We start from the raw sequence: 15,777 nt of genomic DNA, 5'->3' as shown, positions 1-15,777 counted from the left end.
TAAAAATCCTAGAAAAGAACACAGGCAGCGATTTCTCTGGCATCGCCCATAGCAACATTTTTCTAGATATGTCTCCTAAGACAAGGGAAACAAAAGCAAAAATAAACCACTGGGATGACCTCAAAATAGGAACCTCTGCACAGCAAAGGAAATAATCAACAAAACTAAAAGACAACCTACTGAATAGGAGAAGATATTTCCAAATGACATATCCAATAAAAGGTTAGTATCCAAAGTATATAAAGAACTTCTATAACTCAACACTCCCCAAAACAAACAATCCAATTAAAAAATGTACAGAAGACACAAAAAGACATTTCTCCAAAAACATACAAATGGCAAGCATCTCAACATCAAAAAGATGCTCAACATCATTCATCATCAGGGAAATGCAAACCAAAACTATAATGAGGTATCACCTCACACTTGTCAAAATGGCTAAAATCTAAAACACAAGAAACAAGTGTTTGTGAGGATGCAGAGAAAAAGGAACCTTCTTGCACTGTTGGTGGGAATGCAAACTGGTACAGTCACCATGGAAAACTGTACAGAGTTTCCTCAAAAAATTAAAAATAGAACTATCCTATGATTCAATAATCACATTCCTGGGTATTTAGTCAAAGAATAGGAAAACAGTAATTTGAAAGGATATAGGCACCCCTATATTTCTAGCAACATTATTTACAATAGCCAAATTATGGAAGCAGCTCAAGTGTCCATAGATAGATGAATGGATAAAGAAGTGATAGATAGATAGATAGATAGATAGATATAGATAATGGAATATTTATTGGACATAATGGATATATATATAATGGAATATTCCTCAGCCATAAAAAAGAACAAAATCTTGCCATTTGCAATGACTTGGGTGGAGCTAGAAAGTATAATGCTAAGTGATATAAGTCAGAAAAAGACAAATACCATATGATTTCACTTACCTGTAGGATTTAAGAAACAACACAAAGGGGGAAAAAATAAGAGAGAGAGAGAGAGAGAAATCAAGAAGCAGTCTCTAACTGTAGAGAACAAAGTCATGGTTACTAGAAGGGAAGTTGCGGGCAGTGGGGGATGGGTAAAATAGGTGATGGGGATTAAGGAGTGCATGTGTTGTAATGAGTATTGGGTGATGTATGGAAATGTTGAATCACTGTGTTGTACACCTGAAACTAATATTACACTATGTGTTAACTATACTGGAATTAAAATAAAACCTTAAAAAAACAGAAAAAGTCATTTTTATTTTGTTTTTATCTAACCTGTTTGGTGAATACCTTAGTCATGATCAAAATGAGATAATGCATTTGGAAGCAATATGTAAACTGTAAAATGCTACACAAAAGAATCTAAGACTATAAAGACATGAGATTGCTTCTTCTCTTCCCTAGAGGAAACAATCCTAAATCTGTTAACCTTTCTAAACAGGATTTCAATTCCAACCACACAAATTCTTGAGAATCCACTAAATTGCAAGCAGAAATAGGGCCCCACACTGATCCTTTACATCCACATGTCCTTAATATGAGGCCAGAACAGAGTTCCTAAGACTGCGTCATGCTGCCCTAGGTCTGACTTAGATTTCTAGCTTTTAGTGAGGTGGAGTATTCTTTGCTGATTTGCATTTTCCTCATTGTAGCACTAAGCTCAATCATGCAGCCTTTCTCTGTAGCGTTTCTTTGAAAGCACCAAAAAAATTAGCTTCAAAATTATTTTAAGTGATAGAGAATATTTAGTCCTTGCCTCTCACCACCAAGAAAAATATGACAAGTTTCAGGTTTGGAAAAACTACATTTTCCCATTTATATCCAAATTTGAATGACTGCTTTACTACTCACCAGAAAAAAAATATTTCCAGTTCTCAGAAACCCACTATCTACTGACTGCTAAGTGGCTTATTTGTAGTTGGGAGTTACTAAGTTACTTCAAAATTCCTTTTCTATATAAGATACTACTAAACTTTTGGCAACAATAAATTTTATTTTTTTTATGGGAAGCTAGGCAAAACTGCCAAGGGAGTATTACAAACCACAAAATTGTTATTATTGAGAACAATCTTAATATTATGTGGCAACAAAGATACTGAGCCACATTCCACATTTGTATAAATTCTTCTGAAGTATAGCACGGCCATAATCAATGTTATATGATTAAATTTATTTCAAAATCTTGGTGGATCTGAGGCATATAAAATAATAATAATAATAATAATAATAATAATAATGATGATGATGATACAGAAAGAGAGAGAGAGTAGGCAAGGGAGGGGCAGAGAGATAGAGGGAGACACAGAACCCGAAGCACGCTCCAGGCTCTGAGCTGTCAGTGCAGAGCTGGACTCAGGGCTCCAACCCACGAGACCATGACTTGAGCTGAAGTCAGATGTTCAACTGACTGAGCCACCCAGGCACCCCTAAAATAATAATACGTTTTAAATGAAGTCAGAACATTTTCTGAGTTTTCCCCCAAATTTTTGGAGAATAAGTTTCTTGGTCAATGTCAAGAATTTTTGAGACCCTGATAATTTGTCTTAAAATAACATTTTATTTAAAAATTTTAGGCTCTTTAGAAAGAGAAATTGCTTTGAAATGCTAATTACCCCCACCCTCCTTGGTTTCTATTGCATTTGTCATCATATCATCTTAAGACATGTTGGTAAGAGGCTGATATGGAAGGGCTTTGAAACAAGAAGAAAGTCTTTCCAACCTTGAATTAAGGTAATTTTAAGTATCAAGTCTGCAGACATCCAGGGGGTCGTTCAAGAACAAAGCTTCATCTGTTGCCTGTTCTTATGCATTTTAATGTACTGTACACTAAGACTCAAGAAAAAAAGGTTTAACAAGCTTCTGACTTTTGATTGAAACTCTTTTGCAGGGTTTTTCACAAAAAAACACACATTTTATAACCCAGAGAACTAAGTAAAGATTTTTTTTTTTTTGTTTTAAGAAGAATGAGCCAGGTTTTGAAAGGCATTCTTCTAGAAACCTAAAACTTTGCTGATTGCTTCCAGGTTTTGATATATTTCTGTGGTTAACAGGATACCACAGTAGGGGGCATCAAAGAGATAGTAAGTTTTGCACCTAGAAAATAATTCTATTTTTGTATTGAAATTGAATTTGCCTTTATAGATAGAATAAATTTACATTTCAAATAGCAAAGGGAATTCTGCAAAGGACTCCTACAACATCCAGACCCAAGTTATGTATAGTCTACCACCGTCAGTGACTTCTTTGCCAATTATCCTGGATCTGCAGAGAAATTCTTATAAGGGCATTTTAAGCACCATGAGAAATGTATGATTAACGTTTAGAGAAAAGCAATCTAGAATATAAAAACTATAGGTTATATGTCCAAAATACCTTTTTCTGAAGATCAGGAACTGTGGTCATCAGGGAGAATAGACACCTAATAAACAGAAATGGGAGCTGCTAGGGAGTAACAGGAGTTTAAGCTGAGTGAGGTGTGCCCAAAGCTCAGGGTGCTACATGGTGACCTGGATGGGGTTGGGGAGATGCCTGCCTGCATGGTGAGCCAGGTGCCTGTCAGGTGCCTGTCATCCTCAGAGAGGCTGTAAGGATTAAACTCACCTTGTTGCTCATCCCTGTTTTCATTTTTTAAAAAATGTTTATTTATTATTGAGAGACAGACACAGCGTGAGCAGGGGAGGGGCAGAGAGAGAGAGACAGAGCATGAGTGGGGAAGGAGCAGAGACAGAGGGAGACACCGAATCTGAAGCAGGCTCCAGGCTCTGAGCTGTCAGCACAGAGCCCAACGCGGGGCTCAAAACTCACAAACCGCGAGATCATGACCCAAGCCGAAGTCGGTTGCCTAAACCACTGAGCTATCCAGGGGCCCCTCATCCCTGTTTTCATTAATCAACACCTAAATTTCTTGTCCTTGGCCTAGTCTTAAACTTTACTTCCCACCTCTTTCCAAATTATTTCACTGCATGTTTAGGAACTTCTAGTCCACAGATTAAACACTCTCGAATAATCTCAAACTATGACTGGGAACTCACCTTCAAGTCTTGGCTTAACTGAAACCTGGCTCTCACCTAGAGATACCCTCCTCTGTGGGGATTTCCAATTGCGGCTATTCTGACACCCAGCTATGGAGAAAGACATTTTATCAGCCCATAAATGGGACTGCCTCCTTCTTGCAAGTATTTAAAAGTTGCCTTTTTTCTTTCTGATTTTCTTAGCATGCATAGCCTGACCCTGCTCAGCACTATTTTTGAGGTTCAGTCAGCCTCCGAGAAGAATGTGTCCTCTTCTTCTTCTGTTTTTGTTCTTTGTTTTTGGCTGACAAGAGGCATGTAGTTCTTGGTGAGTACATTTAATTGGTAAAGGTTTGGTAAGTCTAAATGATGTTTAATAGGAAAAATTCATATTTTGATCCTCATATTACCTTTCATTTTTTACAATATAAAAAGGTTTTTTATATTAAACTGTGAGTATGTATGAGAAAGGAGCCAATTTTTTAAATGTTTCTTTTTGGGGGCGACTGGGTGGCTCAGTCGGTTAAGTGTCTGCCTTTGGCTCAGGTCATGATCTTGCAGTGTGTGAGTTTGAGCCCCGCATCAGCTGTGTGCTGACAGCTCAGAGCCTACAGCCCACTTCAGATTCTGTCTGCCTCTGTGTCTGCTCCTTCCCCACTCATGCTCTGTCTCTGTCTCTGTTTCTGTCTCTGTCTCTCTCAAAAATAAACAAACATTAAAAAATTAAATGTTTCTTTTTGTATGTTAATCGACTACCTTATGGAGTTTTGTTTTGTTTTATATATCATTTGCCTGGAGTTACTTAATTATTTTCTTAAGTACTATTTACTGAAGCCAAGTACAATTACTGGTGTATTTAGGTTGTTTTTTCCAAGTTTCGCTCCCTAAATCAGACTCTAACTACTTTGAGGGCCACACTACCATGCTTATGTGACAATTATTTAAAGAAGCATTCTTAAGTCCTTGGAGGGATTCTGATCAATGCTTTCTCTGAAACCTTGTAAAAGTATTTTACTTCCTTTTGCAGCAAAGACAAGTAATACTGCTTATAATAAGTTTGGAAAGATTACTTGAATGGAGGCTGCTGCTTCTCACATTTCCATAAAAAGAGCCCTGTAGCAATCAACATTCTGCTAGTGCCATCCATGTTCTAGACCTTCACTTTTCCATCCTTATGTAACACTCCTTTCTCTGGAATTGATACTATCTGACTATCCTCATTGCTGTATCTTCACATCTTAAGGTCACTCCCCTCATTCTTGAAGATTTTGGCTCCTGTCTTCTCTTCATAACAACTTCCATCATCCTAGATGGCTCTATCTAACACTAAAGCCTCAAAGTTCTTTGACAGCTTGACCCCATTAACCCATCCCTCCAGTCACAGTTGTGGGAAGGAAGGCAAGTGTAGTAGGCCGAAGCTTTCATAGGCCCTAATGAACATGCTAGTATTTATGCTCTGTATATCTCCTTGCCTTGACTCTGAGCTGGCTGTGTGACCTGTATGGAAAAATTACATCAGTTCCAGCCCTAATACTTAAGAAGTCCTGAGAGCTCTCTAAAAAACCTGGGTTTGGAACTGATGTGTCATGCTTTCTTTGGAGTCGGTCGTTTTAGAAATGTCTCTTTCCCATCGCGGGTTGCTTGGAGTGAGCTCGCGGGTCTGTAAGACCAGAAAATTGAGAGTTTCTTCCCGCCCCTGTAGCTGCACCAGGGGGCTCTGCCGCTATCACCAAGCCACAAAATGAACATGTTGAGTTACACCGGAAGCACTGTGGCTATCATTTAAATTACCATGAGAAAAAGAGAAAGAAAGAAGGTTGAGAGGCTCATCAACATTCAAAGAAGGCAAAAAAGATGATTGGTCTGAAAGCTAAGCTCCACCATAAACAGTGCCATCCTGAGAAAATACAAATGAAAAAGACTATCAGGATGCATGAAAAGAGAAACACCAAGCAAAAGAATGATGAAAAGACTCCACAAGGAGCAGTACCTGAATATGTACTGGACAGGGAGGGACAGTCCCAAGCTAAAGTACTTCCCCACATGATTAAACAAAAATGAAAAGAGAAAGCAGCAAAATGGGAAGTCCTTTGCTCAAAGTTCGTGCCCAGGGACAAACAGAAGTATTAAAAGTTATTTGAACAGGAAAGAGAAAGAAGAAAGCACGGAAGAGGATGGTTACTAAAGTCGGCTTTGTTGGAGATGGCTTTAGTCTAAAACCACCTAAATATGAAAAATTCATTAGGCCAGTGGGCTTACTTTTCAAAAAGGTCCATGTAACACATCCTGAATTGAAAGCCACCTTTTGCCTGCCAATAGTTGGTATAAAAGAGAATCCCTCATCCTCACTATATACATTTTTGGGTGTTCTTACGAAAGGTACTGTCATTGAAGTGAACGTAAGTGAGTTGGGCCTTGTGACACAAGGAGACAAGGTTATTTGGGGGAAAATATGCCCAGGTTACCAACAGTCCTGAAATCGATGGATACATAAATGTGGTCTTGTTGGTTTGACAGCAGTTTCAGACAAGTAACTTTACAATTACTGATTTCAACAATAGAATTTAGTGATTCATCAGTTACATATAACACCCAGTACTCATCCCATCAAGCATCTTCCTTAATGCCCCTCACCCATTTAGCCATCCCCCACACCCAACACTCCTCTAGCACTCTTCAGTTTGTTCTCTGTATTTAAGAGTCTCTTATGGTCTGTCTCCCTCTCCGTTTTTATATTATTTTTGCTTCCCTTCCCTTATGTTCATCTGTTTTGTATCTTAAATTCCACATATGTATGAAGTCATATTTGTCTTTCTCTGACTGACTGATTTTCCTTCACATAATAGACTCTAGTTCCATCCACGTTGCTACAGATGGCAAGATTTCATTCATTTTGATTGCTGAGTAGTATTCCATTAGTGTGTGTGTGTGTGTGTGTGTGTGTGTGTGTGTGTGTGTGTGACCTCTTCTTTATCCATTCATCCATTGATGGACATTTGGGCTCTTTCCATACTTTGGCTATTGTTGATAGTACTGCTATAAACATTGAGGTGCATGTGCCCCTTCGAAATAGCATACCTGTATCCCTTGGATAAATACCTAGTAGTGCAATTGCTGGGTCATAGGGTAGTTCTATTTTTAATTTTTTTGAGGAACCTCCATACTGTTTTCCAAAGTGGCTGTTGCATTCCCATCAACAGTGCAAAAGTGTTCCTCTTTCTCTGCATCCTCACCAACATCTGTTGCTGCCTAAGTTGTTAATTTTAGCCATTCTGACAGGTGTGAGATGGTATTCCATCATGGTTTTGATTTGTATTTCCCTGATGATGAGTGATGTTGAGTACTTTTCATGTGTCTATTAGCCATCTGGATGTTGTCTTTGGAAAAGTGTCTATTCATGTCTTTTGCCCATTTCTTCACTGGATTATTTGTTTTTTGGGTGTTGATTTTGATAAATTCTTTATAGATTTTGGATACTAACTCTTTATCTGATATGTCATTTGCAAAGATCTTTTCCCATTCCGTTGCTTTTTAGTTTTGCTGACTGTTTGTGTGAAAACTTTTTATTTTGATGAGGTCCTAATAGTTCCTTTTTGCTTTTGTTTTCCTAGCCTCCAGAGACATGTCAAGTAAGAAGTTGCTGCGGCTGAGGTCAAAGAGGTTTTTGCCTGCTTTCTCCTCTAGGATTTTGATGGCTTCATGTCTTACATTGAGGTCTTCATTCCATTTTGAGTTTCTTTTTGTGTACGGTGTAAGAAAGTGGTCCAGGTTCATTCTTCTGCATGTCACTGCCCAGTTTTCCCAGCACTACTTGCTGAGGAGACTGTCCTTATTCTTTAGATATCCTTTCCTGCTTTGTCAAAGATTAGTTGGCCATACATTTGTGGGTCCATTTCTGGGTTCTCTTTTCTGTTCCATTGATCTGAGTGTCTGTTCTTGGGCCAGTACCATACTGTCTTGATGATCACAGCTTTGTAGTACAGCTTGAAGTCTGGGATTGTGATGCCTCCTGCCTTGGTTTTCTTTTTCAAGATTTCTTTGGCTATTCGGGGTCTTTTCTGGTTCCATACACATTTTAGGATTATTTGTTCTAGCTCTGTGAAGAATGCTGGTGTTACTTTGATAGGGATTGCATTGAATATGTAGTTTGCTTTGGGTAGTATCAACATTTTAACAATATTTGTTCTTCCTATCCAGGAGCATGGAATCTTTTTCCATTTTTTTGTGTCTTCTTCAATTTCTTTCATAAGCTTTCTATAGTTTTCAGTGTATAGATTTTTCACCTCTTGGTTAGATTTATTCCTAGGTATTTTATGGTTTTTTGTGCAACTGTAAATGGGATCGATTCCTTGATTTCTCTTTCTGTCTCTTCATTGTTGGTGTATAGGGATGCAATTGATCTCTGTGCGTTGATTTTATATCCTGCAACTTTGCTGAATTCATGGATCAGTTCTAGCAGTTTTTTGGTGGAATCTTTTGGGTTTTCCTTGTAGAGTTCTATGTCATCTGCGAAGAGTGAAGGTTTGACTTCCTCCTGGCTGATTTGAATGCCTTTTATTTCTTTGTGTTGTCTGATTGCTGAGGCTACCCCTACCCTACTTTCTTTCCCTACCCCTACCTTCTTGAGGGTTTTTATCAAGAAAGGCTGCTGTATTTTATCAAATGCTTTTCAGCATCTATTGAGAGGATCATGTAGTTCTTATCCTTTGTTTTATTAATGTGATGTATCATATTGATTGATATGTGGATATTGAACCAGCCCTGCATCCCAGGAATAAGTCCCACTTGATTTGGAGAATAATTCTTCTAATGTATTTTTGGATCCGGTTGGCTAGTGTCTTGTTGAGAATTTTTGCATCCATGTTCATCAGGGAAATTGGTCTGTAGTACTCCTTTTTAGTAGGGTCTTTGTCTGGTTTTGGAGGGTAGGTTCTAAATATAATGACTGCTACTTTTATATTAGAAAGGTGAGAGAGATTTGGACACACAGAGACACAATGCAGACAATGTGAAGACAGAGACAGGGATTGGAAAATGGGTCTATAAGCCAAGGACTGCTGGAAGACACCAGAAGCTGGAAAAGGCAAGGAAGGTCCCCCCCTAGAAACGTTGGCATCTTAATTTTGGATTTCTGGCCTTCAGTACTGTAAAAGAATAAATATCTCTTGTTTTAAACCATCCAGTTTATGGTAATTTGTTACAGTAGCCCTAGGAAATGAATACATTGACATGTACTAATGGATGAAGTCACTGCCTTGAAAGGAAATGGGTGACCACAATTCTTGGATCCATCTGTACCTGGATGAATGCAACAGGTCTGAGCTTCTAATGCATATAGCTGATTAGAAAAGTGGACTTGGAGTCTCTTATACAGATCCTGTCATATCCCTGACTCTCAGGAACTTCTTCCTTCCCAATGCTACTTCAGATGTTAAGTGTATCTACCTGCTCTCTGCCAATCCAGGATCCTATCTCTTCTGATGTAAGGTAGTTCAGTTCAAATGCAGTGTTTCCAGTTAGCACCAAAGACAGTAACTGACTTAACTTTTTAATAGTACTGTCAAGGGACATAATTATGGACAAGGGACATATGTTGAGGGACATAATTTAGGAGTTTGGAGGGCAGTTTGCACAGGATAAATCCAAAATAATATTGGTATTCACCCCACACTATGCAACTTGCTTTGCCAATGAACTATGAACTGAAGTAACATGTATCCTTTCAGCAGAAGTTTTGAGAACTACATGTGATTCATCATAATATCTTTTTCCTGTTTCTGCATATATGGAATCATGTGTCAAGATGGTCTCCATCAGTATGGGTCCTTGAGTGTCTTTAATGAGTAAATTTCCCTTAGTGCTCTATAGTAGATATGTAGTGTGAAGAAGAAGTAATGTTTGTTTTTTAAAGTACTACTGAGATTTCAGGTTGTTTGTTGCCTCAGCATAACCTGGTCTATCCTGTCTATTTCAATACCAATATCAGTAAATTCAGTGAGCATCTAAAATTACACTCTTCCTTTCTTGCTCTAATGCCTTTAGAATTCATTTTAACACTTACTGTCCGTATTTCTGTACAACATAAGATAGCAAAATCTTAAAATAATTAGAAACCGTAATCCTTCTCTTCTTGTTTTAAGTTTGCAATTAGCTCTCAGGGAATCTCTAGAGGTGCCAGACATTGTATGATGCTACAGTGGCCAGAAGTTTGGAAACTGCATTTCCTAAACTCCCTTGTCATCAGGGTTTGGGTTTTGATTCTTACAGTAAGAGTTATTCATGCTAGATTGTGGAAGGTGGAAGACAGTAGAAATCATTATGGCTCAGTCTTAGCAGGCAGGCATGTGGTCTTCAGTGACATCAGGTATGAGATTGTGCATTGGTTTCTAGACTTTCTACTGAACACCATGTTTTGGTGTAACAGGCTGTTGAGATGATTGGTTTCAGTTTCATGTAATTCCTGAAACTTTCTGATTTCCAAATATAACTGATGACTTTCGCTGTCCATTGCCCTCTTCCACACTTTCAAAAGTTTTATAAATACTTTCCTGCCCAAAAAGCAGCGGTTTCTGTTTTCCTGACCATAGACTTATAGACAATGATCTGACTCTAGTTATTATTCAGGCATAGACACCAATCAATCAGAGCAGATGCTAAACTAATAAAAATAGATTCCAGTTATAAGAAACCAGTACAACTTCACTGGTGGTACCAACTGAATATAAATATCAGCCTGGTTAAGGAATTGGAGAAATGTGTATGTGAGAGAGGCATGAAGTGCATTGCTCTCCCTATGGACACAGTCTTCACAGTTTAAAGTAACAGCTTCATCTGATAGGTAAGAGGTAGCTGCATTGCTAGTATGGTGTAACAAACGTATATGGTCTTTGTCTCAAGTTTCTGGCACAGAGTTCCTAAGACCCTTGGAAATTCCTGAGTGATAGGATAGTCTTTTGTCATGCATTAGAAATCCTTTTGAGCACACTTGAGTTTATGCTAATGAGACAACTTAACATGGGGTCTCCAGATAGCCTTGAGATGGAGCTGGTCACCAGAAAGACCAAGTGATTAGAGTATTGGAACTTTCAGACCCACCCCCTGAACTCCAGGAAGGGGAAATGAAGGGCAGCTACAGATTAAGTGCTATAAAAACTCTTGAACAGCAAGAGTTGATAAACTTCTGGGTTGGCAAACATGTGAAAATGGGGGGAAGTGGAGCACCCAGACATCATGGAAGCTCTGTACCCTTCCCATAAACCTTGCTCTATACATCTCTTCCATATGACTGTTTCTGAGTTATATCCTTTTATGATAACCGGTAATACAGTAAGTAAAATGGGACAGGGAGGAAAACAATAAGAAAACATCATAAACATGGATTTATTAAGGAGTTTTTGTGTGTCTGAAAATGTCTTTATTTCACCTTCACTTTTGAAGGATATTTTATTTTTATTTTATTTATTTATTTTTTTATATGAAATTTATTGTCAAATTGGTTTCCATACAACACCCCGTGCTCATCCCAACAGGTACCCTCCTCAATGCCCATCATCCACTTTCCCCTCCCTCCCCCCCCCCAATAACCCTTAGTTTATTCTCAGTTTTTAAGAGTTTCTTATGGTTTGCCTTGAAGGACATTTTAACTGGATATAACTTTTTTGGTTGGTGTTACTCTCTTAAAATTTAAAAACTTTATTCCATGGTCTTCTGTCTTCCATATTTTCTTTTGAGGAGTCAGCCATTGGTTTTTATTGTTACTCCTTTAAAATTATGCCTCTCTCCCTCTTCCTCTGCTTTTAAGTTTTCTTCCTTCTTCTCTAATTTTAACAGTTTTATTCTGATATGTCTAGATATTATTTTCCTTATATTTGTCCTACTTGAGATTTTTCAAGCTTTTTGAATTGGTGGCTTATTGTCTTTCAAGAATTTTGGAAAATTTCTCAGACAGTGCCTCTTCAAATACAATTTTTGCCCATTTTCTTTCTCTTCTCCATTGAAACTGCATATTTTGATTGTTTTACCATGTTTTACAAGTCCATTGTATAATTTTCTTTATTTTCCTTTCTTTTTACCTGTTTTAATCTGTATAATTTCTTCTGACCTATCTTCTAGTTCACTGATCATCTCTTCTGTTGTGTCTAATTTGTTGCTAATTATGTATATATATATATATATATATATATAGTACTTTATTTCTTAAATTGTATTTTATTTTATTTTTATTTTTATATATCTTCAATTCTCTAATAAAATTCTCTGTATTTACCTATTTCTGCATCATTCCCTTGATATTCTTGAATGTATTAATCAACTTATTTTATTTTTTATTTTTTATTATTTTTAAAATTTTTTACTCAATTTATTTTTTTAAATTTACATCCAAGTTAGTTAGCATATAGTGCAACAATGATTTCAGGAGTAGATTCCTTAATGTAATCAACTTATTTTAACTTATTAAAATGATAACTTCAAAAATGAATCATCTGAGTATCTATTTCTACTGTTTATTTTTAGTTTGCTTTTTAATCATTTGGTCCAGTAAATTTTTTAATTTAATGCTGGACATTGTATATGAAACTTTTAGAGGCACTGGATGATGTTATCTTCCTCCAAAAAGAAATAAATTTTTAAAAATTTCTTCTTGCCCTTATTTAAGTAGAGACAGATTACATTGATTCTTATCAGTCTTTTTGATGGTTGGAAGCTGAGTTTAAAGTTTTGTGAGGGATGACATATCACTGTTGTAGCCTTTAACCTAGAGTATAGTTATTTAGAAATGTCTACTTGAAAACTGACATACTGTCCAGAATTCCTTTTCCATTTCAGACTCTGAGCTCCTATTTTTGTCTGTTTAGCTTCATAAGACTGCCTAAATCTCTATGTATCCTTTAGACACCTTAACAGGTTTGAGGTGTGTGTGCATGTGTGTGTGCATGTGTGTGTGTGTGTGTGTGTGTGTGGTTTTTTGTTTGTTTGCTTTTTTTTTTTTTTTTTTTTTTACTGTTAATGGTCTTCTTCCTTACACCATTCCCTCAAAGTCTTAGGATTCAGAAATTTTCTTGAGGCAAAATCCTTGTGGAATGTTCTACTAATTTCTCTGTGATTCTCTTCTGTGATCCTGGCTGTCATACTTCCCTTGAATCTTAATTTTTGTCTTCCCATCCTCATGAGAGTGCTAAAAGCTCTTGGCCACTGCATTAGGCTGTGCCCTTATCTCTTAGTTAGAAAATGACAAATTCCCTGAGCGGAAAAATTTGTGGAGAATGTCTGATATTTTTCAATTTGTTTCCCTCTCTTCTAGGATTTTGACTTTCCTGGTCTGGCTATTTGGCTGTCTTCTGTATCTTCAAATGACTGACTTTTTGTTTCTGTATTTTATCTAGCTTTATAGTTGTTCTTGATGTGTGTTAATTTGACAAGAGCTTCTCTTAAGAATCATAATGCTATACTTAAAAATTAAAAGTCTAAATCCCATACAGCCTTTTATGGTTAAAAGAAGCAGAACATTTCCAATTGCTACTTATTAGACTCTTAAGTTTTTAGCATCCTCTGGTTACACCAAATAGAAGATGACTTTCAAAGATTTTCTTAAAGCATCTCCTGTGTTCTCTTCACTTGTGATACACTCATATAAATGTCCACTATGTGTCTATTTTTCCACTACATTTATCCCAACAGAAGAGTCTGAATAGCAACAAAACAAATGCTTCCAAATAGATTAGTTGAGAGGGAGAAATACAACTCTTCCTTAAGTAAATAATGCTGAACAAAATTCTCACTTTTTGCTTATTGAGAATCATGGTAGTAGTCTGCATCAGTGCATTTTTGTTCTTGAAGTAAATAACTCTCTCTGGTCCTACTTTCTTTAAAAAATTTTTTTTTAATGTTTATTTATTTTTGAGAGAGAGAGAAAGAGTAAAAGTGGGAGAGGGGCAGAGACAGCAGGATACACAGAATCTGAAGCAGGCTCCAGGCTCTGAGCTGTCAGCACAGAGCCCAGTGTGGAGCTCGAATTCATGAATGGTGAAATCATGACCTGTGCCAAAGTCAAATGTTTAACAGACTGAGTTACCCAGGCACCCTTATGGTCCTACTTTCTATTGCCCTCAGATAGTGGCTTATCCCAGTAGTGACTTTTCAAAATGCAATTGATACATTTCATTTTCCACTAGAAAAAATTTGTCATAATTTTTAACACTTTTTTGTGATGTGGCATCAATATGGTTATCCATGATTCATTGACTGAATGCTTGTCTTGTTCTAGGTACTGAGCATGCGGTGGTAAGCAAATAGACACATGGTTGTTATAGTCTGTAATAAAAATGACATGCCTCGGGGTGACTGACTGGCTCAGTTAGTTGAATTTTGGCTCAGGTCATGATCCCAGGGTTATGGGATCAAGTCCCATGTCAGGCTCCATGCTGAGTATGGAGCCAGCTTAAGATCCTCTCTCTCTCTTTGCTCCTCTCCCCGTGCCTGCACTCTCTCACTCTCTGACATGCCTCAGGGGGATGATGCAGGTAGAACTCAACCACTCTTTTCCCTGAATATTGCCAAGCTGCTGCACTGTCTTCATTCACAGTTTGGCTGTCTTCTCCTTCAGTGATGCTTCTGAAATTTTGTGGTTTGTAATACTGAGTGCTTCAACATGCATGCTCTTATTCTGTTTTTTAAGTGGTGATAATGTTGTCTCCCTTTTTCATCTATCTTCTCCATGGTAACTTCTTGAATCTGCCAAATTGATGTTACTTTTTTCCTCTTCCTTTCTCTCAACCATTCCTGCACAGTTGCCAAGGGAAACCTGGTAAGTATTAAATGTAGTATTAATTTAAATATTCTCTGTTTGTATAGAGATAAAATGCATAACTTTAATGACATCTATTTCAAACTAGCTTCAGGCTTTTACTGCATTTGCTTTAGTTTTTTATTAGGCTCACAGATGTTCCAGAGTTGAGGTTCCTGGAAGTCTAAGTACCAGTTAAATAGAGTGATGTCTATGAGGAAAAAGTTTAGATAATGTTGTTAGGGAAATTGGGGTGGGAGGTAAGCATTATGGCCTATTTGAGATTATCTTAATTAACAAAAAAAGACTCTAATATGAATAAGTAACAGATGGCCTATAGGCATTTTTAACTCATTCTTAGAGTCTCTTGCTCCCGGTTCCCAAGTGGTAAGCAACAAGAAACAAAGGCTACTCCCTCCGTAAAGTTGGCTAACTTCATCCTGCCCATTTTTCCCCTTCAATAAGCTGGTCAGTCTACTCTCAGCTTCTCAAATTCTCACTATCTTTAGTTCTACAGTTTTGATTGGCTCTGTCACATTATGACAGTTACTAACTAGTTGACTATTCTATTCTCTGCTTTGTGTTGCTGGACTCTGAAAACCACAGTTTTGCTTTGCCACCTGCCTCCTGTTAGGCTTTGACAATAATGATTCTTTACATTGACAATGACAAGTGGTTGCAGTGTTTGGTTTCTGTGTGCAGTTTTTCCCATAATACCAGTACCAGAGAAAATGTAAATGCAGAGAAATAATACCACCTGACCAGTGTTCTTCCTCAAAGGATTAAGTACCAGTTCCATGGGGCTCTTCTTCCAAACCTCTACATTTTAATAATACCAATGTCTCCCTTTTCTGTTTTCCCTCAGCCCTAAGACTGGTACTTGCTTCCTGAGGTTACTTTCTTTGTGATGCCTTAGCTTCCATGTTTGCCTTTTCCATTCCTTACACATGACTAACAATTGTTTAGATTAAATTCTCTCTGTTGAAATAATTTATGTGGT

The 15,777-nt window shown here is 37.4% G+C and overlaps 1 pseudogene; it reads left to right on the top strand.

The window, feature by feature from the left end:
• LOC106966807 (ribosome biogenesis protein NSA2 homolog) overlaps positions 1-6,846 on the top strand; it is a 32,299-nt pseudogene extending 25,453 nt beyond the window's left edge.
• Positions 6,847-15,777: the final 8,931 nt, after the last annotated feature.

Source organism: Acinonyx jubatus, chromosome E4, assembly GCF_027475565.1.
Source record: "Acinonyx jubatus isolate Ajub_Pintada_27869175 chromosome E4, VMU_Ajub_asm_v1.0, whole genome shotgun sequence".
Lineage (NCBI taxonomy): Eukaryota > Metazoa > Chordata > Mammalia > Carnivora > Felidae > Acinonyx > Acinonyx jubatus.
This window is presented reverse-complemented; position numbering and strand designations above follow the sequence as displayed.